General features: G+C 45.0%; 1 protein-coding gene and 1 long non-coding RNA gene across 3 annotated transcripts in view; both read right to left on the bottom strand.

Annotated features, from left to right (window-relative positions):
* Window positions 1-13,390, bottom strand: part of LOC133161142 (ribonuclease ZC3H12A) — a 140,649-nt gene extending 127,259 nt beyond the window's left edge. The window contains exons 1-2 of one of the 2 annotated variants that reach the window (XM_061289413.1): window positions 13,271-13,390; window positions 10,500-10,683 (exon numbers count right to left, since the gene is read on the bottom strand). The gene's annotated coding sequence lies outside the window, so the exon portion shown is untranslated. Of the gene's footprint in view, window positions 1-10,499; window positions 10,684-11,419; window positions 11,671-13,270 lie in introns of those variants that run through there. The other variant, XM_061289412.1, reaches the window with a different exon arrangement.
* A 1,312-nt stretch (window positions 13,391-14,702) lies between these two features.
* The window catches only part of LOC133160684 (uncharacterized), a 22,914-nt gene continuing 11,175 nt past the window's right edge, over window positions 14,703-26,441 (bottom strand). The window contains exons 2-8 of the long non-coding RNA XR_009715946.1: window positions 24,579-24,692; window positions 22,834-23,003; window positions 22,473-22,566; window positions 18,396-18,466; window positions 15,483-15,516; window positions 14,941-15,055; window positions 14,703-14,858 (exon numbers count right to left, since the gene is read on the bottom strand). This is a non-coding gene — a long non-coding RNA (uncharacterized LOC133160684). The remainder of the gene's footprint in view (window positions 14,859-14,940; window positions 15,056-15,482; window positions 15,517-18,395; window positions 18,467-22,472; window positions 22,567-22,833; window positions 23,004-24,578; window positions 24,693-26,441) is intronic.

Genomic DNA, 26,441 nt, shown 5'->3' with positions numbered 1-26,441 from the left:
TTTGTTAAGTTATTACGGCGTCTGGAGCAAGGCCCTTATCGGCACCTGCCACGTCTCTGGCGGACCCGGTGGGATTGCGTTGACCCTGCTGGAAGTAATGGATATTAGAAAATCTTCCCTGTGTGAGCGTGGAGGAGGAGATGGGTGACGGAGCACGACGAAGGCAGCCAGGCGGGAGAAATGGATAGAAGCTCAAGGACACAAAAGCTACATTGAGGTAGCGCTCCAAACTCTGCAAAGATCTCAAATAGTGAAGAGAGGCCACGCTCTGTCCTGGTATCTAATGGCAATTTCAGGTTCTTTCAAGTTCCAAACAAAACATCCCTTCGGTGAATGTTTCATGTCGTTTTTTAATTTGATCTGCCACTAAGTGGCACTGATATCTCATCTCGGACATTGACGAGAGGAACGGTACATTTTTCCTTTTCAAACAAAGAGCAAATTGATTGCAATGAGTTCAATGCTTTTTAATGCCGGACTGTTAAGGCTGTCGTTTTGGCAAAGTCAATGGAATGTTTTTTTCATGATCGCCATTGTCACAGGACACAAAGAGAAGAGGAAGTCAGCCCAATGGAGTTTGAATGAGCTGCGTATTTTTGGGCTGTTGTCCTGCACCTGCTGTGTCCACCCAAGCGACGGTCCAGACTTAATGAAGATGGAACGTTTTGGCGTCTTGCATTCATGCGGACAGAAGGTGCTGGCTTTCTGACAAGCGCTTTATTACCGCCAGAGTCGGCCTTCGCAAGGTCAAAGCCACAAATACCGGAGCTCGTTTTCTCAGAAATGCACTTCGGTCGTCCGCCCGTCTCGTTTGTTCTTGGGGCTTTTTTACGTTCCCACGTCGAACAAATCAATGTTCAATATAAATGTTTGATAGGGTGTCACATTTGCTGTTTGGGGTTACAAGATTTTTAGCTCTTACGCTGATGGTGGAAGCAAACTCAGAGTGACAGCCGGCCTAAGAAATGTCCGCCACGGAAGAAGCAACGCTCGGCTAAAATAGAGCAAGGAGACGCGCCTTTCTTTATCAAGAAGGACATTTTAATGTTGCTTCTGTCATCACGCATCCCCGCTCGTGAGGTTTGGACGACAGACATCCTAAGCCCCGCCCCCTCCCCCCAACAACAGCCACGCTAACCTCCCAATGATCACTTATTGACTCCAGCTCCGGCTTGGGTGAAAAGCTCAAGACTTGGTGGATGAAGGAGAGAAGAAAAGTGAGCCAGCAGTAAATAGCTGAGTTTGATAAAGATCCCTAAGAATAGGCCTTATCGCCCTCTCTCAATTTGAAACAGCCGTGGAAGAAATGGCCCACTTGCCACTCAGAGTTTTAATTAAAAAGCCTTGGCTGTGGGTGGGAAAATAAAATTCTCACAGTTCATTTTAGGCCTGTTTAGACAATTCATTTCGAAAATATAGTTATTCTAAAGGTATTTTTTATAACTAATAAAACAAAGTCACACTTCATAACATTTGCTCACATGCACTACACTTTTAAAACATATATATATATATATATATATAGAGAGAGAGAGAGAGAGAGAGAGAGAGGGATTTTTTTTTCTTTTTCCTTTGACCCCGTATGTTTCACGGACGTTTCACGGGTGAGCGTGCAAGTCACATGGAGACGGAGAGGGAACCGACACGACCGGGTGTCTATTCATCAGCGCGGGGGCCCCGGCTCACGTCGGGCCCGAGCAGATAAGGCCGCCCGCTGTCACGCCGCTGGAAGTAATGACCAGGGGAGCTCAACCTCTCTTGTCGGATCGCGCTTCATCCCAGGCGCGGAAAGAAACAGAGAGGCACTGTCGGGTCGCTGAGTGATAACGGCTTGACCAAATATTGACTCGGGCCATCTAGCGCTTATCTTCGAAACTTCGTCTCGGCATTTGGAAAACAAGTGGAAATGTTCATCCTATTGGATCGCAGTTGTCTGAGTGCCTAATTGACTTCACCTCATGCATAAGAATAAATAACCTTTCGTCAAAAGCAAGCTAACACAATAGCAGCAGAAATGAGCAAACAATTTCAACAACTTGCGTCAACCAACACTGCACACAAGGACGTGAAGACAGCAAAGCAGTCTTATGAGGCCAAGAAAAGCATCAAGCACAATGGTAGCGGCAAACAATGATGGCAGCGGCTTCTCGACGGCCATTCCAAAGCCCCTGAGCAAAAAAAAAAAAAAGACAGCTGAGATTTCACTCACCTATTGTTCATGCCTTTGCGTGTCACCGCTAAGGCCTCCGATGCCGACACAGCCAATATCCTGCTCCAGTATTCACAATTGTGTCAGACGAGACTCAAGTACTCACAAAGAGGAAGTTAGCAATTTCCCCCCCCACAAAATGGGCTTTTTGCCCACTTTAGTCAGCTCCGTTTTGCTCCCATGTTGTGCCACACTGCAACTGCCAATCATGAGAGGAGGCGTGGCCAACAGGTATTCATTATTACATTGACTTCTGGCCACACCAAAACCAAGTCAGAAAATCAAAAAGCAACGTCTGTCAAAGACATTTTTGTGGTCTTTGTTTAAAGCATTTTTATCTTGGGTACACTATGAACAACCGTGTAGTCGAAGGTCGAATTCCCTCGCCGGCGATGGTATCGCTTCTAGATTGAATTGGCTTTCTGTTTATAAGGCACGCACGCACGCCTGGAGAGGGGGGGGGGGGCTCACCAACCCTGAGCCAAATCACATCGAGCCGTCGAGTTCCTGGGGAAAGCAGCGCGGGACATCAAGTCCGACAAATAATTCTTCCGAAGCCCCAGAAAATAATAACAGTAAACAAATATGACTTTGACAATAAATAAAGCGTTAGCTCCGTCAGTGTCGTTTTGCAAACTGGAATGAATCGTCTCCCATCTGTCCCGAATCGTTTTGGATTGATGAACGTGGCTGTAATAGACTCCAACGTTGGTTTGTTTAATATTGCAAAGTGCTTTATTGTGTTTGCGTAGCTCTCAGGCGAGCCGCCACGGTAATCCGCGCTGCTTGGCAGACGAGCACCGTGGGACCTGTTTGCGTGCGTGCGTGCGTGCGTGTGGATATGAAACATTGGCGATTTAATGAAGTGCAGTGACCATCAGCGCACACTTGCCGTGCCGCCATAATTAATCGACATCGTCGCCGCTCGGTCACTTTGCGGGAGTACTTTTAGAGCCGCGTGCGTCACTTCGGCAAATGGGAATTTCTTGTAACGGAAAAGTTTGAATCGACGCCGCGTACGTTTGCGTTTTGATGCGACCGAGTGATTGAAAGAAAAAAAAATATCCTAAAATGGTGATGGCTTAAGATGGAACATCCAGTATGTTTAAGCATTTTCCAGCTGGATGTGTTAAAACAACAATTGTCTTAACAATAACTGTAAATATTCACAGCAGTGATAATAATGAAGTGGAAGAGCAACATGAGGGTTACGGTGCCAGCCAAACGCGATTCAAGCCTATTTCATAGCCCAGGCGTTTACGTAGACAAAATCAATAAGCAAACATTACGCATTAATAGCTTTTCAACCTGGGGAAAAATAACAACACTCGTTAATTCAAGATGATATGTTGCCCAGGCGTGTCTGTTTTTATTCACCCATTACCCTCCAGAGAAGATTATGTGTACGCAAGGAAAAATCCAAATTTGAGCCCTGGAATCTGGCCAAAATGGCCGCTTCAACTCAACTTTGTGTTCAATTCCAACAATTAGTCCTTGAGACTTTTTGTGAATCTTGGTATAATAGACACATCCACCAAATGTTAAGAGCATCTGCATTTGCAATGTGAGTCCGCAAGGTTACGTTCACCTCTGCGCTACCAATATCCCAAATGCATCTCAGCGTGAAGAAATATGGGGTTCGGGGAAGCCATCCCCCTCATTATCTACTTGGGGAGCGCTGCTGAGAAAGCAAGCAAGGTCGCCGGCGCGGCGGGGCCAAAGGTCGCCGGCGCGGCGGGGCGATAGGCTCCTCCTCCGCCTGCTTGCACCACCTCATAGCCGAGCGACCTTGTCAAAGTCAAGGGCTGAGCGGCTCCCGGCGAAGGCGGCGCTCAGGGCCGCCACGTGAAGCTTGCTGCTAATTGCCCAAACTCGGCTGCCGCATCAACCTCCCGACTCTCACTGAATCGTATTTTATTTTCGGTGTTGTTGGCGTAAATCCAGGAGTGTCATCGCAATCACGTGCCCTACCCGCAAAGATTTAACATTCCAAAACTTTGACGGCAACAATAATTGCCCAAAATGTCATTCAAAGCTAACTGCGAGCTAGCTAATGGCATGTCTGCCTTTTATTTACTTTATTTTTATTTTAAACTTTCATGCCACACTGGCTCTCAAACATTGATAAAGACATTTTTTTTGGAAGATATACCTTACCTTTTTTTTGAAAGTCTCATATGGTCTTCAGAAAACTGTATTTTAGTCTAAAGCAGTCTCTCACTTGTTTATGACACCAAAAGTAATTTACAGAATTTTATTTTCTAATTTTTTTCCTTGCTTGTTCCTTTACCCAAAATTAGACATGCAAAATGCTGTGCGGTGCTAAGGCTCAGCTCCCCTGTAAACGTTCCTGACGGATCGCAGGCCAAATCCTCACAGTTGTGAGTCACGTAGAGGAGAAACAAGGTGGGCGGTCGGATGCAGGGCACGCGATTAAAAAAAAAAAAAAAAGAGAAGGAAGATTTGAGGTTTATATTCGTTTTTGCTACTGACAAAATTGACATTTTGCAGAGAAACGCAGTAGGTCTCCTTTTTGTTGCTGTTGATAGGATGAAGAAATCCCAAGCGATGTGATATTCAAATTCAGCAGAAGCAGAAACCCACTGCGCTGTCTGTCTGTCTGTCTGTCAGTCATTCTTGCACAGAAATAGACAATGTTTGTGATTGAATGCGACTTGCCACCCCCTCCTCTTGGGGTTGTCTTTCCTCCGTGTAAAACCTCCGGCTGGAGGAGGGCACGCTGAGGCAAGCCGATGCTGTTTGTCGGAGGCTGTTTTCCAAGTCCCCACCCGTGTGCACAGCGGGACTTTGCATGCTACCATTGTGAGGGCGTTCCTTTAATGGGGCGAAGTTTGCAAAAGGAAAACATCAAAAAGGCCTCTCTATCCATGCCGAGGACTTCTACTTCTTTTTCCAGCCAATTGGATTTCCATATTAATCTACTGGAAGCTTTGCATCTTTATGACTATAAAGTATCTGTTTCAAAGAGCTCGACGCCAAACTTTTTATAAAGCACATTTGACCTCAAGGACTGCTACCAAAATATGGTTATTCGTACTGGAAAGTTGAAGTTTGCGGGGAATTTGCGCCACGTGGTGGCTATTTGCCCAGTCACGTGACACAACGTTAAAAAACGTTATCTATCTATCTATCCATCTATCCATCTATCCATCTATCCATCTATCCATCTATCCATCTATCTATCTCCATTTGACAGAAAAAAGTACTATATATATACTATATATATATGTATAAGGCATGAAGCAAGTGTAATGACTGACATGTAGGCAGGCTAGAATAACCCTAAGGTGGACATCAGTTGTCTTTTGCCTCCAACAAGGACAAACATGAACACAGCACCCACCCCAGCAAAAAGGCGCTCCCCTTCGCCGCCGCCGGTGAGAAATGGGAAAGGACACGCATTTGGCCCTCGGCGTAGTTCACGCGGTTTCCGAAACGCTAATGGATTCACCTCCGTGCCATCATCACCTTCGATTAGGAGCGGGACAGAATCGATAGTTCTCCAAATGCAACGGAATCGTTCATCATGAGAGGCATCTATCTGGACCTGGTGCGAATCTCATCTACGGTCCACTACCTCGGCCGGCCGGCTGGCTGGCTGGCTCAATATACATTTTAGAGCCAGACTGAAATAGACAGTCCTAACAAAGATAGCCAGCCAATTTCATATTTATACTTCCATTTTGTTGACTAATCCGCAACTCTTCCGGTGAAACGGTGGCCGATTCTATTCAACAAAAATTCATTTGGACCCAAATAGGGCAGCGGCATCAACAAATCCGGCCGAAGCGTGCTTTCCAATTGATTTGGACACAAGACTGCGTGGCTGGCGGTATTGTCGAGCCATAAATCAGCAGCACTGTAGCTTCTAAATAAGGCCTTTTTCTTAACCCAAGTTTGATGGACGACTAAGTATGGCACCAAGCCGCTGTCAAGTTACGTCAAAGCGCCTGCTCTAATTCTTCGCCGTGTGATGTGCCTCGACGTCGGGCCTTTATTCTGCCGGCGTTCCTGGGAGAGGTCGGGCTCCGACGTGATGAATTGCCGCAATAAAGCTCATTATGAAGATTAAGTAGGACTTACAGGAGCATTATTGATCACTGTCCTTTAAATAACCTCAAAGTTGCTTGTTTGTGCATGATCGTACGGCGCCGGTCAATGCGCAGGGCGAAGCGGCGGGAGCAATGAAATGCGGCTGCGAGACGTTTCGACGACGACATCAAATCAGGCCCGTTTGCGACTTCAATCATCAACGTCTCATCATTGTTGTTGGACGCCGTGTGTCACTCACGCGATCGGCCTTCTTTTCGATTCATGTCAAGCTACATATCTCTTGTCTTGCAGACCAATCACCGCCGAAATAAATTGTGGCTTTTGAAGAGAGAGAGAGAGAGAGAGAGAGAGAGAGAGAGAGAGAGAGAGATTGATTCACGAGATAATCCTCTGTCTTTAAAGAATGACAAAACGAGGCCAGATCAAACAGGAACAAAGTAGCCTGCCGCCTAAATGGGTTGCGGCAATCAAAGACCTCGCTCGCAATTCTTTTGCATTATTGCTGTGCCTTAACGCAATATTTCTCATCCAACAAAGGAATCTACCCAATTAGGCTTGAAGTGGTGTACTGCCTAAATGCTCATTGGATTTCAATATTTGGATTAGAGGGCGCAATTAAATGAGCTCCAGCTAGCATGCGGTAGGTAGCCTCAACGGGTTGTGGCATTCAAAAAGCCATTTCTCTTTGGTAGCGTAGGAATGAGATCGGGTTGGTTGCAGGATCGGTGATTCTGGATTGGCGGTATCTGATCTACAACTAGCCAGTAGTAGTCACAGACCTTTCTAATAATTGGTCACTGATCAGCAAGACTTAATCATGTATTTCACAGGACACATCTAATAATTGCACTCTTCCTTCAGCCAAATGCCCTCCCTTCATGAGCTTGAAAGAATTCCTCTACAAGGAACTGGCGACCCTTCTAAATTCCACAACATGCGCTGATCTATCTGCTCTTGAATGCTGTGTGGATAACATGGCTGAGGAAACACTCAAGTGGGCTCTTATATCCAAGGTGTTTTTGAAGGTCACCACTTGGTTGAGGCTTAAACGCTCGCTCGCTCGCTCATTCATTCGGAGAGAGCGGCGCCAAAACTTCAGTCGCCCGCTTAAGGAAATTCCAAGCGGACGGACGGGCTGGCTGGCTGATGTTGCACGCCTGGAAGCTTGCCTCTCTATTACAATCTAAACGTCACTCCCTTTTTTTCTTTTCAAGAGTCTGGCCAAGGACGATTGCGGCGGCGAGCTTTAACTGGCAGCAGGTGTTGTTATTTCTCAGGGGGAAAATCATACGGCAGAGGACAGCGTTAACCGAGTCAAATAGAGAGATTTTGAATCAAGATAGTTCCGAAAATAACGTTTCAGAAAAATAAAGACTAGCTTACTCACAACCTCATTATTTGCTGCCGAGACGGACGGGCTGCAGCGTGTGAATTTGTGAGATTGCGCCGCATTATCATCATATTTGTTTTCAAAACAAAGCACAATGCCAATCAGAGTACTCCTGCTCATGTTGCATCGTCACTGTCTCAAAGAATGTTTTCTTTCAGTACTTCAGCCTGTTTGATCTCAATATATTGCAGACATTTTGGATTTCCATACTCAACGTACATACATGCAAGTCAATCAACGGCCACAATACCGTACATGATCACGAGGCACATTTTTCCAGCCTGTTAGCATTTGGTCATAAACGTGATGAATGAGCTATCAGAAAGACACGGTCCCTATCGGTTCTCTCGGGATCCAATCACTCTCCGGCCGGCGCCGTCATTCAGCACCACGTGCTGTCAAATGAAACAAACCAGGAGATCAGCACCTGCTCACTGCATGCGGCGGCGGCGGCGGATATGTGTCAAGCCGCCACTCAGCTCTGCTCATGGCCACCGACCGGCCTCACCATTCCCTGTCAGGCTCGAGGCGAGAAACTCATTTGGAGTTCAGTCTTCCCGAGTCGGAATGAAAGGACTTCGGGGTAATAACGCAGAGCTGGGTTCTGGTATGGGCGAAGGAGGGGGTGGGGGGGAGCGTGTCGGCAAGATAAGGGACTAGCAAGGTGCATGTTTGCATACCTTATCGGACCATGCCAGGAAAGCATTTAGCCTCCTTTTTTGATCCGTAATAAAACAACCTCAACGACACACAATTTGCATGCGATGCAGGTTTGCCAGAGAGAAGAGTGCAAGAATGTTGTTGACAACTCAAGTGGATATGAAGTGGATTAAAAAATCATTGCTATGTTACACTTATTGTAAAAGCTTTTTTACTGGATCTAATGACTAGTTAACACATTGCGCTAGTTCACATTCTTTGGCGCATAAATGGCCACCTATATTATATATGATAATTGAATAAAATAAAATACATTGGCTGAGACGTTCTTGGTCAGGCCTATCATCCAATGTGTCTTATAGGGGAATAGGAATAGAAAGTCTTTACAAAGCAGTAAAGGGGGAGAAAAAAACAACACACACGGCACTGTATCTGTTTCCAGCGATTAGCTAAAAGCAACAATTTGAAGCGAGGCCTTATTTATGCTCTCCAGCTCCCTCTGTCTAATCTACAGGTGAGCGAGCGGGAGCTGCTGGACCGGACGTTTCGGCCAGATAAGCGTATTCATTGATGTGGGACACTCTGGCGTCGTTTCATTCCCATTCCTATTAAAGCGTATTGATCTCGGATCTCCGTCTGCTCTCAAAGTTCCCAAAAAGGCAGCAGACGCTCTAACTCCAAAAGCCAGCCAGCCATCCAGCCAGCCAGCCAGCCATCCAGGCAACCAGCCAGCCATCCAGCCAGCCATCCAGCCAGCCAGCCAGCCATCCAGCCAGCCAGCCAGCCAGCCAGCCAGCCAGCCAGCCAGCCAGCCAACCAGCCAGCCCCACTTCCAAACTTCACGTGCTACCATTTGAGGTTTGGGGTAATTAAACTCCCCTCCGTGCTTATTAAATCAACGTTTGATCACCCCCGTGGCTTCAAATTGACGAGTGGGCAGCAAATTGATTGAACATGGAATAGCAGCGTAACAAAAATGCACCAAGGAATTCTATTTAAGCAACATAACGTGTTGGCTGATTGCGGAAAAAAAAAACGTTTGTGTACTCCACATAAACACTAGCTGTCATTTCAGAACACTCCCGGACGCTACAGCAAAAGTGTGTCTTGCGTGAAATTAAAACAATGGGGCCTTGCACAGTCGAACAACTATTAAATGGAGGGAGAGTGGCTGGGGGGGGGTTAAGGTAATCACTGTACGAGAGACGCTTTGTCACCGGGAGACAACAACACCAACACGAGAGCAATATCCGAGCGACGGGATCTCCAACGTGGCGGAATAATCGAATATTCAGAGACGATTTCAAGGAAAAAGTCATCACAAAGTGAACCAACTTGCTGGCAGTGATGGAGGAAAAAAGATGAAATAAATGTAGAAATGTAAAGATTTTATGCCATTACCAAGAGTACTTAAATACATCATTCAAATGAAAAATGTGTACCATATGTACAACAAATATTTTGCCAAGCAGGCAAAACAAAAGTATTTTAAAATCAACAAAAGCAGTATTTTTTCCGTGCTATTTGGTGTAAAGGGTTAGCGAACGACTACTCTAAACTCCACGGCCAACCTCCCATTTCTACGGCTTTGTGTCTACCGTCGCGTTACAAACCTCCAAAAGGTCTGCGTGCATGGATTCGCACAATTTTCTGCTTCCGTTTGATCTGCTTACACATATATATATACTATATATATTTTTTTTTATGGTTGCCGGTATTCCAACATTGCGAAAGCGTGCGCTTGTCTTGTCATGCTACGGTTGAGCACCGCCATCTAAGGATTGTCTGTAATCGGATCGCGGCACGGCACGCATGCAGAGCAGGCAGCCGAGGCGGGGAGAGAAGAAAGGCTGGACAAATTTGATCCTGCTTTTCATTGCCTCTCAAAATTGAAAGCAAGTATCAAAATGCAATCGGGTGACGTTTGAAATTCATTTCTAACATGCTTTCGATGGGTCTTGAAAATGTATTTGCTTTGACTTCATGGCTAGACTATCTGAGGTGAGGTGAGGTGTCATCGGCACCTCATCAGACTAACCAAATTATGAGTGAAATAATTACAAAGTAACTGTCAGCGTGCAATTACGGGTCAAATTTGTCAAGTGACACAGTGTCCTTATTTGTGATGAACACTCTCGCACAGTCTAATAGGGAGCAAACACTTACCTGGCATCCGCCATTGATTGGCACGTCAATCTCTCTCTCATCAATCATCATAGTCGCTCAGCATGTTGATAATTATGACGTCAGCGTTGATGAGCGGGAGGGAGCGAGGCGAAGGCTTGATGATGGCGGCCAGCCGGGTGTGACGGAAACCCGCTGATGTTTCTATTATCGGTCGCTCTGTTACCTGTTTGGACAGACAGATTAGATTTACTACTGCGTGTACAGAAAACAAGAATCGTCATTTGGATTTGAACACATATCGGACTGAGCAAAAGAGCTCGTTTTAATAAACGATCTGACAGAAAGATATATTTCTGCTCTCATGTGGAATCTGAAACTTGTCACCAAGTTGCCAGTTGGTAATTAGAAAATGTGCAAAACAGTTTTGTTGCAATCATAGCTGCTTATCTGCATTGTGTTGTCTCCCTCCACAGGCAAGCGTGAAATGAAATCCAAAGGACTTCGAATGAGTGATACCAATGGACTGCCATTTCTTTCTTTTCCATAGTAATGGCAGAATTCCTCAAAGAATGTCTCTAAGTGCACTTCGGCGGCAAATATTAAAACTAAATTACGGGGGCCATTCAGAGGTAAGTGGTTCCATAAGCGCAATTGATGACACCGAGGAGTCTCGTGAAGAGCGTTGACATCACTTTGAGGGTTCTATCTCCTTAATGATGCTCCCGTTTATTCTTTGCAGGGAATAGCAGCCCTTTTTTTTTTTTTTCCTCTCCTTCGCTTCAAGGCAGCTAGCAGAAGCACAAAAAGTCGGCCGATTTTGATGACGATGCTTTACATTTCCCATGAAGGAAATGGGAAATGCTCAAAAGAGACTGTTTATGCTAACGTTAGCCAAGCTAACAGGCTAGCCTGTTTACCTCCGACTCAGCCCCGAGGTCCGATAGAAGATTCTCGCTTACCACGTAAAAGAAGATTTGTGCGTACGTCCTACAGTATCTTCTCTGGTGTAATTAGAAAACAGCTTAGCCAGGTACTGATAAGGGCCGGCTCATCTGTAATTATCAAGCGGACAAAGTGTGCTGCCCTCGCGCTCCAAAAGCAATTAGTTTCACACACCCGAAGAAAGAAAAAAAAAATTTGATTTTCTTCTTTTCTTTTGTGAGCGTGTATTTGTCGGTGTTGCTGTTGCGTGCAGATAAACAGTATTTGTTGTTGTTGTTGTTTTTTTTGTGGCAATTATTGCCTGAGGATGGTTCCGAATGTGACTCGACTGTCAATGAGGAAGTGAGCAAGAGAGAGGGAGGAAGGGAGGGAGGGAAGGGAGGATGCGGATTCAACTCGTGTGTGTGTGTGCGTGCGTTCGCTGGCAGCCCCCGGGGAGCATCTGCCTCGGATACAAGCCGTGCATTTGTTATATTTGTATTATCATACAGTATCAGCTCATTGTTTGGGATTTTTGAGGGGTGGGTTCAGCGCTCGGTCTAAATGTCACCATCTGCAGCAGTTATTTCCGAACGAGATTACTTGCGGGAAGAATAGTCAATGCTGACAGCTGCAGGCCAATTTGATTCATTGACTCAAACATGAACTAAAATGATTGGCTCGTAAAAGTTTCATTTTGCTCTTCTCCCACTGCAGCTACTTATAAAAGCCATTCGATTGATGTGAGTAAACAAAAGGGCATTTAAAATAGGACGTTAACATCACACATTCTCTATAAAAGCATCATTATTGCCTTGACCTCGTTTTTGGAGACATCACAGCATGAGACAGTTGCCCTGGCTTACGTCACACGGTTATTTTGGTTAAATGCGTAGCGTGTGCGATGCTTGCATGCGTACATTGGTGACCTTGTCAAGGTCATATGAGAAAGCCTTTGCCCCCAGACAGAGCCGCTCGCATTTGCATGCATTAGCTTCAGCATGTGAGCACGGGCCGCCTTCTTTTTTTGTTTTTTTGTCTGCATAACGGACTGACAATTGTATCGGCGTGCATTGACTTGCCAGTCTCTCAATTATTTTTTTGACCAATGGGTGAGTTCTTTTGTTTTTCTAATCTTGGGTCGGACAAATGTGTGTGCTGAGAGGAAGGAGCGGATGATATTTATTCTGACCTCCTGAGTGTGCACTCTGAAAAAAAAAAAAAAAAACACCTAAACAAATCGTGGTATTTGGGGGTGTGGAACGGATTAACAGCATTTCCTTTTATTGCATTGGGGAAAGTTGATTTGAGATACAAATTGGGCATGGTTACAAAATGTATTAAAAGTCAAGAGTCCCTGCTAGGGACTTTCTAGTAATTGCAATTAGTTGGCCTTTTCCGTTTCTTTGTATCTTTCCCCATTAACTGGACTTGCACAGGTCGTTCATCACCTCAAACAGCCTGACCTGGATCGAATGATGCGCCGCTCTCAGCAGGCGCATGCAACTTTCTTTTCTGCTCTTTGTTCGCCAAAGTGGGTTGTGGTGTTTTTGCAAGGTAGGTGACATGAATAAAAGCTCAAGGATCATGTTGAAATTGATCAAAAACTCTTTTGAAATGAATGGCTTTTTTGTTTTCTTTTTAAAAACAATCAAATGTGTTATGAAACCTTGTTTCAAGCTGCTGATTAATACTCTCCGTTGAGATTAACAGTAAAACCAAAACAATAAAATAAATGGATTGAACAAAACATATAGCTTTAGCTTACAAGCATCACACTAACATGAACATGGGCATGAAATTCCCCAGACAAGGTAACAAAATAAGCATTGACGTCGGGGTGTAAACATTTCCATAATAAAGCAGAAAAATGATACAACAAGACTCACAGGCATATGTAGTCTTTTTCCTGCATCTTAGCCGTGGCACTCTTCTTTGTGCCTTTTCATCAAGTCTGTGTTTTATCTGAATACGTGCACCACACTGACCCCTGATGGTCTTCCGACATAAGTTCTTGTACTCTGAACAAAAAGAGGTATCGTGTCAAACTAATGAATCTGCAAAACTGACAATTTTAGCTATTAAAGCAACGGCAACACCATTTGGAGAGATTCAATTGTCGCTAAGCCCATTCATTCGGTGGAGCCAGGGGGCTTGTTTGTCTCCACCGTGGGGACAAAGGAGGGTTTGCATTACGCCATGCTTTTCACTTGTTTTCAGGAGAGAGAGAGAGAGAGAGAGAGGGGGGGGGGGGGGTGGACGAGCGTCTTGTCAAAGTAGTGAATCGTTGCAGTGTCTTTTGGGACAAAGCTCTGCAGGGGAAGCTGCAGAGTGCACTTCATCACCCGAGGGGGGGGGTGAATCACTTAGCGGGGGCTTTTCCAGATGCGATAAAGCCAAGAGGTTGCCACGTGGGGACTTTGATAGATACCAAAGCAGGCCACACATCTACTGATGACTTACTTCTTGATTTTTTTTTCGAAATATCCAAGTGAGTTAGCTATCTCTTATTAGCACCCCCTAAAGTTTTCACTGCAGAAGGAAAAAGAGAAAAAAATACCCCTAAGATAGCTCACAGCACAAGATCATAACAATTTTCATTGTGTGTGTATTTTTATCTCCGTGCATATTTCAAGATGTCATGTTTCGTCTAATTGCGGGCTCTTTTGAGGCTAAAAGTTCTCAAATGACGTCAGCGCAATCTCTGAGGCAGCTGAAAGAAGCGACAAAGCACTTTTTCCTTTCATTAAAACTCATTACGCTTCAGGAATAGAGGACAAATTCCGGGAAAAGCATTTAGCAATTAGACGGATATCCGGAGCCCGTCACGCTTTGTAATTATGGCCAATGCGCATGATTAGGGTAAGAGGTTCAATAAATTACGCTAACATACTTTTCGAATCGCAGAGGGAGCCGTCTAGCAGGACCCTAAAAGAGGCAGAATGCAACTATCGATTTCCCTTCTTGCCCTCTGTGGAAATTTATTTGGTGGCTGCTGAGCAGTTAGGCCCGCAGCCTCCCCGGCAGCCGCTGGGCCTTTTTCCTGACAAATTTGTCTGGAAAAGAAGGAAATTATGGATAAAGCACGTTCATATTTCATTATTTCAAGTTCAATTTTCAAATTAGGATCTTAAGCCAGGGGTAGAAAGCTGTTGAAGTGGGGAAGGTCAGGTTTTGGTTCTAAAATGTCATTTTTGGAGCTTTTTTTTACTGAAGTGAAATAATTAGCTCGGATAAAATATAGCTAATGGAGTAGACAGCTAGCTCAAAGTGCTAACTTTAAAAGTGCCACTTTGTTTACGTGCATGGCAGTACCTGAATAGCAGCTGTTGGCTTGAATGGACTTTTTCCAAACACAAAAGATTTGCAAGTCCCAGGAACGCGCACCTTCAAATGGCTTGTGAAGGTTGGTTGGCCGACGGCGAAGCCGTCGTCTCGGTGGTCAAAAACGCCACCTTTCAAACACCGTCTGCTAGCCTGGAAAATGTTGGCGCACTTTCAGAGGAAAAGGATTGCGCAGGACGTCTTCCAACCCGCCGGCCCTGGCGGCTGCACACACCTTTTTGTCTCTTGAAGGGGTTTAGAGGCGCGCATCGCTTGTCAGGGATGCTGGAAGCGAGTACCCAAGGGGGGTGGGGGGTGGTGATTCCTCCTCTTTTGCAAACTTCTTGACCCTGCAAACAACATAATATAATAGATATATGTAAAGAATTGGTTTGCTAATATTGGAAAATCCCTATTCATTATTATTACAGACTTTTTTTTATTCCTGAACATTATCATGTAACGAGCATGTGTGTTTCTTTCTGTCGCAAGCTATCACGCAAGTCAAAAGACAAAGCTTAACAATTACATAACGTACTTCATGAAAACTCTCCAAAACATATTCCTCCGTAGGAGGCACTGAGACGCGTCTTGACAATTAGATGGAAGACGAGCCATTCAATCATCTCCTTGGCCTCCTATTCATCAAAGTGTCAGTAAGCGGCGTGAGCAGCGTGAGCCGCCAAGCGCATACATCATGAGGACGTCACACACTGGCGTGAGCCAAACTACCTGTGATGCATACGCACACAAACGTTTTTTTTTTTTAGGCTTTACCTGTATTCTCGGACAGTTGCACACCTGGGAACACCTGCAATGCAAAAAAAAAATAAAAATCAGCCTATAAATAAAACAATAAGACTCAGTTTTGATTGCTTGTCATTGAAATTGTTACTTTGAGCTGCCCCTAGTGGTTTGACTTTGGCATGTTGTCACCACTGTACAGTAGTGGATCATTTTGATGATTTTTCTGTTGGCTTTACCTCCACGTGCCCTCCTATGAGTGGATTGTGTGTGGGAAGATAGCATTATTATGGGTGATTGTTTGCGGGGCTTTGTAGGGGTAATGCCTTCAGGCTGAATTTGAAATTGCTGGTGGCAACAACGAGTAAGGGTGAAAAAAAAGAAACGGCTCTGCTTTGCTTTGTCCAAGCCTGCGAGTGGCCAGAGAAGCACGAGAGAGAGGGAAGAGGGGAGCTAAACGCTGGCATGAAAAATCCATCACTTCACGCTTTGCAAGGCGTGTCATGCAGAAATTGCTTGAGGTCAGGAAATTGTGGGTTGCATCTCCATCTTCTTCTCCTCCTCCTCCTCCTCTTCAGCTTCCCGGCTCTCTTTTGCTCCTGCCTTCTTCGTCTTCTTCTTGCTCTTCAACGCTGATCAAATGTCAGCTTTTTGTGATGTGAGACCAAGGAAAATGATTTCAAAACTTTTTCACCATTAATGTATCATACAACTCAAGTGAAAAAAAAATTAAAATTAAGAGGCAAAGTTGAATTCGACATTTCCAGCAGCTCTTCTGGAGCAAATCCGGAACTGAATTACATCTGTGCCTTTTCGGCCCTGCCAATATGACATAATGTCCTGTATCCGTTTCATCGATTATTGGAGAAAATAATCTCACGTATCCTCCACGAGGGAAGAATCACAACAGCAATTCTTGGCTTTCGACACTTCACCGCCAAAGACGAGGCGGATTCGGCACCACTGAGCTGCCTTGATTGCATCGGCGGAGAGGCGATGAAATCCAATCAGCGCAGTCAGTGAAGGGAGAGGAGTGGAGACGTCGGTCGGCCGTTTGTGCAAAGAATCGACGGCCTCGCAAAGAGACCATCGGGAGAGGGCCGTGATTGGGGGCAGGAAGTAGATGGCGAAAGGTCACCTGACCAATCCCGAACCGTTATTCGCCTGGGCGTCAGTGTCCGATCTTATTAGGGGCGGAAAGTTGGATTGAACAAACGCGCTGGTCCTTCTATTCCACCAGGTAGCACGTTGGGTGGATCTAATGAGATCTATTACAAGAGCTGTGTCAAAATAGGAAGTCAAAAAAAAGAACGGAAAAGTCCAATGCCAAGATCATTTCAATTGTAGCTCTGCAAGCGGTGACCCTGTTTGAATGCAGATGCTGACAAAGGAGCCGTTCAATTTGCTGCAGATTGAGCTGTTACAGTCTACTTGCGGCAGGGCAGGGCAGGGCAGGGCAGGGCAGGGCTGGGCAGGGCAGGGCAGGGCAGGGCTGGGCAGGGCAGGGCAGGGCAGGGCAGGGCAGGGCAGGGCAGGGCAGGGCAGGGCAGGGCAGGGCAGGGCAGGGCAGGGCAGGGCAGGGCAGGGCAGGGCAGGGCAGGGCAGGGCAGGGCAGGGCAGGGCAGGGCAGGGCAGGGCAGGGCAGGGCTGCAATCGGTTCCAAATAAACCAAAGTGCCACCTACGGACCTGGAGTGGAACGGCTTTGCAATTAAACAGCCATTTGGCTGCATACGCAATGTTTTAGAGTCTGTTGGTTCATTTGCGCCGCAGCCCGATGAGTCACCGGGCCATGTTCTGGGAAGCTGTTTGCATGGCCGCGCGGCTTTAACTCAGCGCTCGGCTCCACAAACACAATGGCCGGATGGCAGAACACCGCAGGGGCAGAAATAATGACCCTCTTGCCATGCTCTCCGCCCGCCAATAAACACTTTTAAAAATGTATGTTTATGATCGAATATTCATGTCCAAACAGAGGATTTAATCCACATTACTGGCGCAGGGGCCAGACCCAATAAATGGAAGCTCGGCGTGTGTAATTGTGGCCGTTAAGCCGAGGCTGCTCGTTTTGTGCCTCACAAGTCACATTCACAGCGTGCTCTCGCCGTGCTGACACCAACGCCTGGGCCTCCTAACATTGTTCAAATGCGAGAATATTATGTTTGGAAGCATACGCCGATTTGTTCTTCTTTTCTTTTTTTTTTTTACCAGTGCTGCTGCCAAGCCTGCCCACTTGCTTCATTGTATACTGTAGCAGAGGGAAAAGCATGCAAAATTGCCGTGATTGTCTTTTTTGCAATCTTGTATCGAGCAAATGCGCAGTGACAAGACTCCTGATGGGATTCGATTAGACATTCAATTTGGCACCTGCGGACAAGACGTCAAACGTCGATATTGGCGTCTGGAGACATTTTTCTCGACACGCCCGCCACCTGTGACGATGACCGGACAAGCTCACCTTGTCTTTTTTTACCTCGCCGAGAGGTCGATGGGAAAAACAGCGTGTGGATCTTTGCAGTAAAAGGTGGTGGTGGGGGGGGCGGCTCCGCAACTATTTATATGCGTGATTGTGTGACAGTCTTCGTAATGACTCGTGCGGCACTTCTTTTCCTTTACACACCGCCTGGTGGAACATCTCAAAGGCGGTGAAGAGAGCAAAATCAATAATCTATTCTATTTAGTGGGCTGCGGTGTCGCAGTGGATGGAGTGCGAGCAGGTGGAGCTGCAGCGATGCTTCGGAACAACCGAGGGGCTCGAATTCCAAGGCCCAGTTATGGGCAACCCAATTCGGTTTGTTTTGAACGCAGCATTTTTACCGGGGTTGCCAACTTCTTCTTCATTTTTGGGCATGAGGTTTCTTTGGTCTTGCTAGCATGGACACGCCCGCCCGCCAAATTTTGTATCAATTCGTGCCACCAACCTTCAAAATGCTCGTCACATACTTACGCGATGCAAAGAATCTTCACCCTTTCGCATCGGCCATATGTCCAGGACGGCTTGTGCTGATCGGGCCACATCTGAACACAGAAGAATATATTTATCGTCACGTCTCAGATGGCACAGCACAAGTGCATTTTTTCTTGAAGGTAACAACAAATAAAATACAGTATATATTAAAAGAAATAAAGTGTAAAAATTGAAAGTGCATATTTTTTAAGGTAACAACAAATAAAACCAGTCTGTAATAAAAGAGGTCAAGTGTCAAACTATCATGTCAAGCCTGCTCCACACAACGCTTGTGTGCCTAAAATCCTCTTCCGCTTTGATGGCAGTCAAACGGCCGGCCGGCCCTTGGTTGGGTCCTTCCCTACTCTGCTTTCTCCACGCCCACGCCTCGCTATCGACTCCTAAATTAATCTCTGTGATTAAGCCGAGCGGGAGAGCTTGACAGTTATGTCGCTTGTACAACAAACATCAATGATTTAGTCGCTCGCTGTGTCGGTATATTTACGTGGCTCCAACTTGCCAAGCGACATTGGCTTTGTACTTAGAAAACGTCTCGTGGGAACAAACGTGGGCGGCCTTTAAATTGACGCGGCGTGACACGAGATCCAATTGACAAACTAAGGCGAGAACATTTCAGGTGAGGAACTGGAAGTGCAACTGCGCCGTGCTCGAGACGTGTAAACTAATAAGCCAAACAAATCTAGTCACCGTTTACATTACAATGCAATTTCCACGCCTCGTATAATTACCAAGTGTTAAATGACTGTCGATGTCTCATGCGTACACATAAAATACTAAATACTGAATATAGAATAGGACCCCGAGGCAAATGGCAGTGTTAGTGAAACTATTCGGCGATGCCTGTCATTTGCAATATTCTGAAATTGCTATTCACATCCATACGTCACCTGAGAATACAGTATGTGCCGCCATAGATCGAGCGGGGCAGATAGGTGAGGGGGAAGAAGAAGACGCAGCCGGAATGGCGAGTGGGCGACGGCTTGCGAATGCCCAAGTAGAAAAGGTGTTGAAAGAGTCTTCAAGAGGACATATTTTGCTTCTTGGGCTTCTTTTGCTTTTTGTTCACCAACCATCACTTGAAAGTCGATTTGGATCGTCCCCCAGCGTATCTTTTGATCATGGCTGGAGCGATGCGGGGCCTTATGCGACGTTTGTTTCCATAGTCAAATATTCCTTTGTCTTAAAATGCCAAATTTTCCTGGGTTGTTGTTGTGCTTTTATGCGCCGTGAATGTCATGAGGTCGGAGTGAAAAAACAAAAAAAAGGCAAAGTACATCAAATCACTGCCAAAGTTGAATTTCAAGTCAAGTTTCTACTGTAATTTTCTCTGCTCAACTCTCTTTGTATTATTTCATTCCACCAATCCAAAACACATGGTAAAAACGATAGTTCCCTCCAAATGTTTCTTACAGCAGATGGAAGTTCGAAACGGTTGTCATGGTGACATGTACGGCGTTTCCATGACAACAAAAGGCACTCCTTCCATCTGGCGGTGGCTTGATCATGCATCCGCATTTAATGGTGGAAAAAGAAGGAAAGGGAAGGACTCCATTTCCCATAATCCTCCTTTACCTGCCCCCATCATTACAGTGAAGCAAGAAGCAACCTTTTTTTTTTACTCGTAATGTGTCATTTGGATTTTCGAGGGTTGTATATTTTTCACTACTTCAGTGACAACTCCATGCGAATGTTTATTTTTGCTCGGCTCAAGTATCACTCTAGCCGGGAGTGAAGAAACGTGCCTCGCCCGCCATGTCCTTTTCCACTCCTTTATTCTGCCTATGCATCTAATCATAGGCGCAGAGGCGGACCGCCTGATGTCAGGCAAAAGCTTAAGCGGCCATTATTCGACCATGACACACTCTCCTTCCCGATCGGCCGCAGTCCTTCAGGTCTCCTCTCCTCCTCTCTTGGGGTGACGACGAGCTATTATGCTCCACATAATTGCACTTGGTCACGCCGCACATTGCCCCAGTTGTGAGCATTTCAGTTATTACCAAGGCGGATAGAACATCCAGTCAGATAAATCCACCTTTCTCCACCTGTAGTAATACTATGAATATATTTCATAGCTATTCATTTTCCAGCTGCTATGCTCGGAATCGTGTCGTCGCCGGGGGAGGCTAATTAGCCGCAAAACTCATGATGGTCTTAGCGAAGCAGTAAACGAGCCATGTGGACTGACGAGCGACTATCCCTTGGCCTCCCGTCACCAGGGGGCTCTCAGCAGGGGGGAGGCGGTGGCTTCCTGTCCCGTTCCAAGGTCACGTTTTGCCATTGAATGATATCTCTCATCTGATTTCCTCCGGAGCGTTAATTACTTGAGTTGCTTTTCTCAAGTCAAAGTCAAAGTCTGCTTTATTGTCAATTTCTTCACATGCCAAGACACACAAAGAAATGGAAATAACGTTCCCACTAGCCCACGGTGACAAGACATAGTACGCAATATACATACAAGTAAACAACACCAAAAAATAAGAACAAGAAGGCACATACAATGAATAAATAAGAGTGATGAATAAATAATAAATAAACAAATGAAGCAAGTGTGCATACAGCAGACAGTCAGAATATGGCGCAAAAGTACAGGCCGCTACGCAGCCGAGGGGGGAGAGAGTTCAGGATCCTAACAGCCTGGCTAGCTTTGCTTGCAAAAGGTCTTTATATGGAGGCTGTGGGGCAAAATGGTTGCATCTTCCAAATCACGGGATGAGGCAGATGCAACCTCAGAACTGTCAGGCCGACATACTAACCAAATTGCCATTCCTTCTTGCCCCCTTTGCCTTCTATTTGACTTTCTGATAGGCCTCTTTTCTCCTTTTTTTACACATGTTTATTTGGCCGTCTCTTCTGCTTAAGTGACATTTACAGATGAGGGTAAAATCAGGAAGGCGGGGGATCTGAAATTGGAAAAAAGCACCGGAGTGAAGATAATGCCACGGGCTGCTGCATGATATCACAGCAAAATGATACGAAATGTCAAAAGATGTGACATCGTAGCACTGATGAATTTGATGCGCCCGCCTTCTTCAGAGGAACTTTTTCTTTCTTTTTTTAAATCCCCCTCAGGACTCATCAGCAAATTTACAAGGCAGTTCATTCGAGGCCAAACAACAGACTTTGAATGTAATGTTATCATCTTTTTCCAGGAAAATTAGATAAGCTCAAAATGAATCTACCTCTAAATTATTTTGACCATTTCTTTGTTTTTATTTTGTTTTAAACTGACACACTAGGGAAAAACAAGGTTCGATTTGAAATGAGCATCAAACAAATCTGAAAAAGTCTACTTGCTTGTGCGCACCCCTTTCATGAACTCCGTCCGATTAGACTTTTTTCATTCTAGCTAGCTCCCTTTATTTCGCCCTCCCTCTTCATTGCAGATTCCTGGTCTTTGGCTCCCGAGGTCGGCCGCAGCGGTTCATTTGCAGTAATTTGCGAGACGTGGGGACGAGGCGGAGCAGGATGAAGGAAGGGCCCGAGTCATATTGTTTAACGCGAGCAGTCAATTACGCGGCTTCTAATGAGATCAAAGTGATGGAGGCCATCAGGATGGAACATAAAGCCTCATCAGTTGGGCAGGTTAATGGTCGAGCCGGAGCCTTCCGGATCCTTGACTTAAATGAAGTTTGAGCTCTGACAAACAATCTGCGGGTCACTCTTATTAACCTTCTAAATCACACAGCGGATGAAAGACGCCTAATCCGTACGGAATTCTGAAAGGGAACAGAGTCTAGACTTAAAGCTCATTAAAACTTGATACCAACATGGATTCTTTTTTTTGTTGGGAGCTTTGTTGTCTTTTTGGAAACATAATCACCGAGCAGGGACTGGCTGACATTAGCAACCTCCAGTTGCATTTTCATGTAAAATAGGAAAAAGGTGAAGGAAAGCTGAAGGACTGTATTCATTCCATTTTTGAAGAAGATACCAAGAAATCCTCCATTAGGACAGTGACAAAAAAATTCTTCATCACTTTTCATCTCAGATGCTATATTGTAGATAAAAAAAATGAAAGCTGGAGTATAACATTTGACAAAGTCCAAAAGAACCTACCTGATAGCTGACAGTGTGATAGAGCAATTTTAATCCCTCTGCGTTTGAACCGAAAACTCCAAAGCGATGTCACTCCCAAAGGTGCACAGCAGGGCTTTGGAGAGAGCAGATGGAAGATTATTAATAAAAAAAATAGCACTTTTTCATCCAGGTACAGCACATAAGAGGGCACTTTATGACCCCAGCGAGGACGCCGTGATGAATGGGATGCGGCCTAAATACTTTCGCAAGGGGAGCCGCTTTAAACGGGCGCTGAAGTGCAAGCTTATAAAAAGGTGAGGGTTTTTATCTGTTGATTTTTCTCATCTTCCTCCCTCGTGCTTTTGCTTTTTTTTTTTTTGATGGTGCAGTGTCAGCTTACATTTCTTTTTTTGCTTACAGTGCCAGAAAGGCTAGGTCAGTCGGCAGGGGTTGTGGCTAATGCGAAGATTGGTGCCGGGTTGCGTAGCGACCGCTTTCAATGTCATTCAGGGGCTCTTCTTCTTCTTCTTCTTCTCCAAAACTTGAGAACAAGGCTCACTGATGAAGGCCCTGGAGGAGGCAAAGGGAATCTTTTGACGCTACTTTGTAAACTTTGAACTCTGACACTCAATCCTAGATCTATTTCACTTCCATAACCTGTGCACTATTTATTTTATTTCTTTTATTAGCATTACTTAACTCATACACTTCATACACTTTACGACACTTTACCACTACATTTTTATCCTCTTTTTGTAAATATTCATAGCTTATATTTTTAGTTTTACTACAATTGTTGTTATTTTTCCATATTTTTCTTTTTATATTGTATTCTATTTTTTTGTGCCGGAGGACTACGGTCCAGAAGTCTCTTTTTTGCACCTTTTCCCCCTACTTGTACCTTCCTGTAAATCGGGCTGTTGTTACATGCAGTTTCTCACACGTGAGATTAATAAAGTTCCTCTTATCTCTTATCTCAAGCCGCTCTGGTTAACTGCAGTGCTTTTTATTCATTGAAGGTGGAAAAAGGTGGCTTTTATTGGGACACCTGGCCACTATGCCTACGAGATAAATAGAAGGAAATACGAACACCCACTCGGTACTCAACTGTAACGTTGTATAAACTTTGTGGTTAGCATGTGTGGTTGAAACGTGGGCTGCTGGGAATCCAACCGGCGATTTAACAATGAATCAAATAGAATAGCCTCTTAAAATGACCATCTTTGACACTCAATAGATTGAATTTAATCCCCACCAGCGCCACTGTGGTAATGATTCCTTGATTCACTTGTAAAAGAAAAGTCCAAAAGTCTGATTGGCTGCAGCGGCTCCGAGACATTAATAACCAACTCCACTCGTCTCTATCATAAAAGAAGCGTATTTATGCGAAAACTCTCTAATTGACATGACAAATAGTAACCTGCAGGGGAGGATGTGCATGGGTCCTCATCAAACCATCCGCCCACGCCATTTTTTTTTCTTTTCTTTTTGTTCAACCCCTGAACAATTATGCTGAGACAACAGCTATTACGGCCTGTTGTCCTTTATGATTGTTTTTTCCAACACACTGCCTGCCACTTGTTAATAACTGCGCCGGCCGGGGGCATAGGAAGGACACCTGCTCGCTCCCATCAGCTTCACTGTCAATGGATGTCGGTCCCCACGGCCAGGAGAGGACGGGGAAATAGTTCACTGCGCCACAAAGAACGACAGGTAGCGAGACTGGGACACAAATACTGACTGGCAAAGGGGCTTCTTAAAATGGCCAACATCATAATTGGAGCACCAAACGGAAACCTAATTTGGTTATCTTGAATTCCTTGATCATTTGTTGAAATTAAATTTAACATGAATACAGATTTTAATGTTAGTATTTGCCTAATTACTGTGAAAAGGCTTTCGCTAACTGCTAACTTTACGTTTTGACGCTAAAGCACATGGTAGCACAGTTAGCTATAGCTTGCAGCAGTTAGCTGTAGCGCTTTAAAAAGTGCTACTGGTCAAGGTCAAAGTTTGGTTTAAATAGAAAAAAAGGAAACGTTTTGATATCAAGATGTTGTTTACTGCTAATGATGGTTTGAGTGAGGCCCTCCTTTTCGGCTTAAAACATGAAAACACAATCCGAAAATAGAATCGACGTCTTACCTTCGTGAGGTCTGCCACGATCTGAGCTCCAAGCTTGATGACGTCATTCGCGCTCAATCAACCTGCTTGCTTTTCGATGGCTAATGACATTTTGCATGTATTTTTTCAAATGCTCTGAAAACAATATTCAAACACATAGTTTATCAACTTTTATGCCACTGGCATGTTGTAGTAATCCCCATTCTATCTTTTTTTAATTTAGTTAGTGAGTTTTTAATTATTTCTTGATTATGTTACCTCCCTCTATTATTCATTTTCTGTATTTGTTGATTGCTATCTTGAACGATAGTCCTACACATTTGTATTATATGTATCATTTGTATTGATTACTACATTTGATTCTTATAGACATACACTTAACTTTATTCATCCCTTGGGATTGCTCCCTGTATTTGCAAATTTTCCATCATCTGTTTTTTACAATCGAGTTAAGAAATAGATCGCTAAAGAAAGGTTCTACTTATAGGGTTGTGTATATGCTGTACATAGTATGTGTGTATGATTCGGTTTATTATGTATATTTTCACTTTCTTGTATTTTTGGACACTTTAGGAAAGTGAATCAAATTTCAGGATGGAAAAAAGGGTCTAAGGAACGAGAAATATTTGCTCTGTTTTATCATAAAATCTCCATTTGTGCAAGCTACATAGAGAGCCCCGTCTTATCCATGGCTAACTACTCATTCCCATGTGTCCCTTCACATCGGCAGTGAACTCCAGGCAACGACAGTTGGGTGAAGAAGAAGAAAAAAAAAAAAAGTCCCCGTGCTGCTTTTGAGCCTCAAGCTTGACACTTTATTGATCCCCCTCTCATCTAATCAGTAGCCTTGTCACATTATAACAAAGGGGAGCCGGGGCCAAAATGAAAGCAATTTATTTCAGCTCAGCCAAGATTGCAGGAATGGCTTGGCCGCCCGCGTTCGTTTTCCAGGGCCTTTTCGTTGACAATCTGAGAAGGGGAGCGGACCGGCTGGAATCAAAACAACGGAGTGGCTTATTCCGTCCGACCGACGCCGGCGGCAAACAAACACTCCAAGTGACTGGCCTGTATGACTGCTCTCATTGCAGCTGGCCAGATGAACGCAGAATCAATAAGGAAAGAAACTAAATGTGCCTTTTTACTACGTATACAAACAATTAAGTCTTTGCCCGGGTATGGGAGCTTTCTCTTGTAACAGTTGTTCCGTATCTGCCGCAAACATAAATAAGAGTCGCCATTACCATTTAGATTGCGGAGGCTGGCCGGTCGGTCGGTCGGCCGGCCAATCGGCCGGCGGGCTCGACACACTTAATAGAACGAACACTTTGCACTGTATAGTAGAAAAGCTGCCTGGCTGCCTGCCTGCAAACACTCGGCAGCTGCAATTTCTGTTTGCTGTCAGATGTGGCAAAAGCCTCAATTGAGTCCCACAGGGGCCCGAGACCCTTTCATTTACCGCCGCAGGCGCTGTCCGAATAGGCAAAAGATACACCTGGTTTGTTGATAGCTAGCTTGCTTGCTTGCTCGCTTGCTTGCTCGCTCGCTCGCTTGCTCGCTTGGTTGGTCGATCAGTTGATCAGCCTCCAAAGACTATCAATGCTAATTGGATGTAGACCTTTCTTGGGCTAGAGTTCCGCAAAGACAAATCCCATTTATCAGCTGTCATGCCAGACGCATTGTGTGATGTTGTCCTTGTCAGTATCAGCAAAATAATCGGAGGACTTACACTAACAAATTGTAATGGTTTAAAAAGCGTTTTGTTTATTATTGTTTTTTCCCCTTGGTACAGGATGGGAGGAACAAGGACTGTGGCGACGCGATAAGGCGCAGAGTCTCTTTGGCTGTCTTATCTGTTTCCTCCGTCGTCTTACTACTGCCACTGCT

The sequence above is a fragment of the Syngnathus typhle genome, linkage group LG10 (assembly GCF_033458585.1).
Source record: "Syngnathus typhle isolate RoL2023-S1 ecotype Sweden linkage group LG10, RoL_Styp_1.0, whole genome shotgun sequence".
Taxonomy (NCBI): Eukaryota; Metazoa; Chordata; class Actinopteri; order Syngnathiformes; family Syngnathidae; genus Syngnathus; species Syngnathus typhle.
Note: the sequence above shows the minus strand (reverse complement) of the source record. Positions and strands in the feature narration are given on the sequence as shown.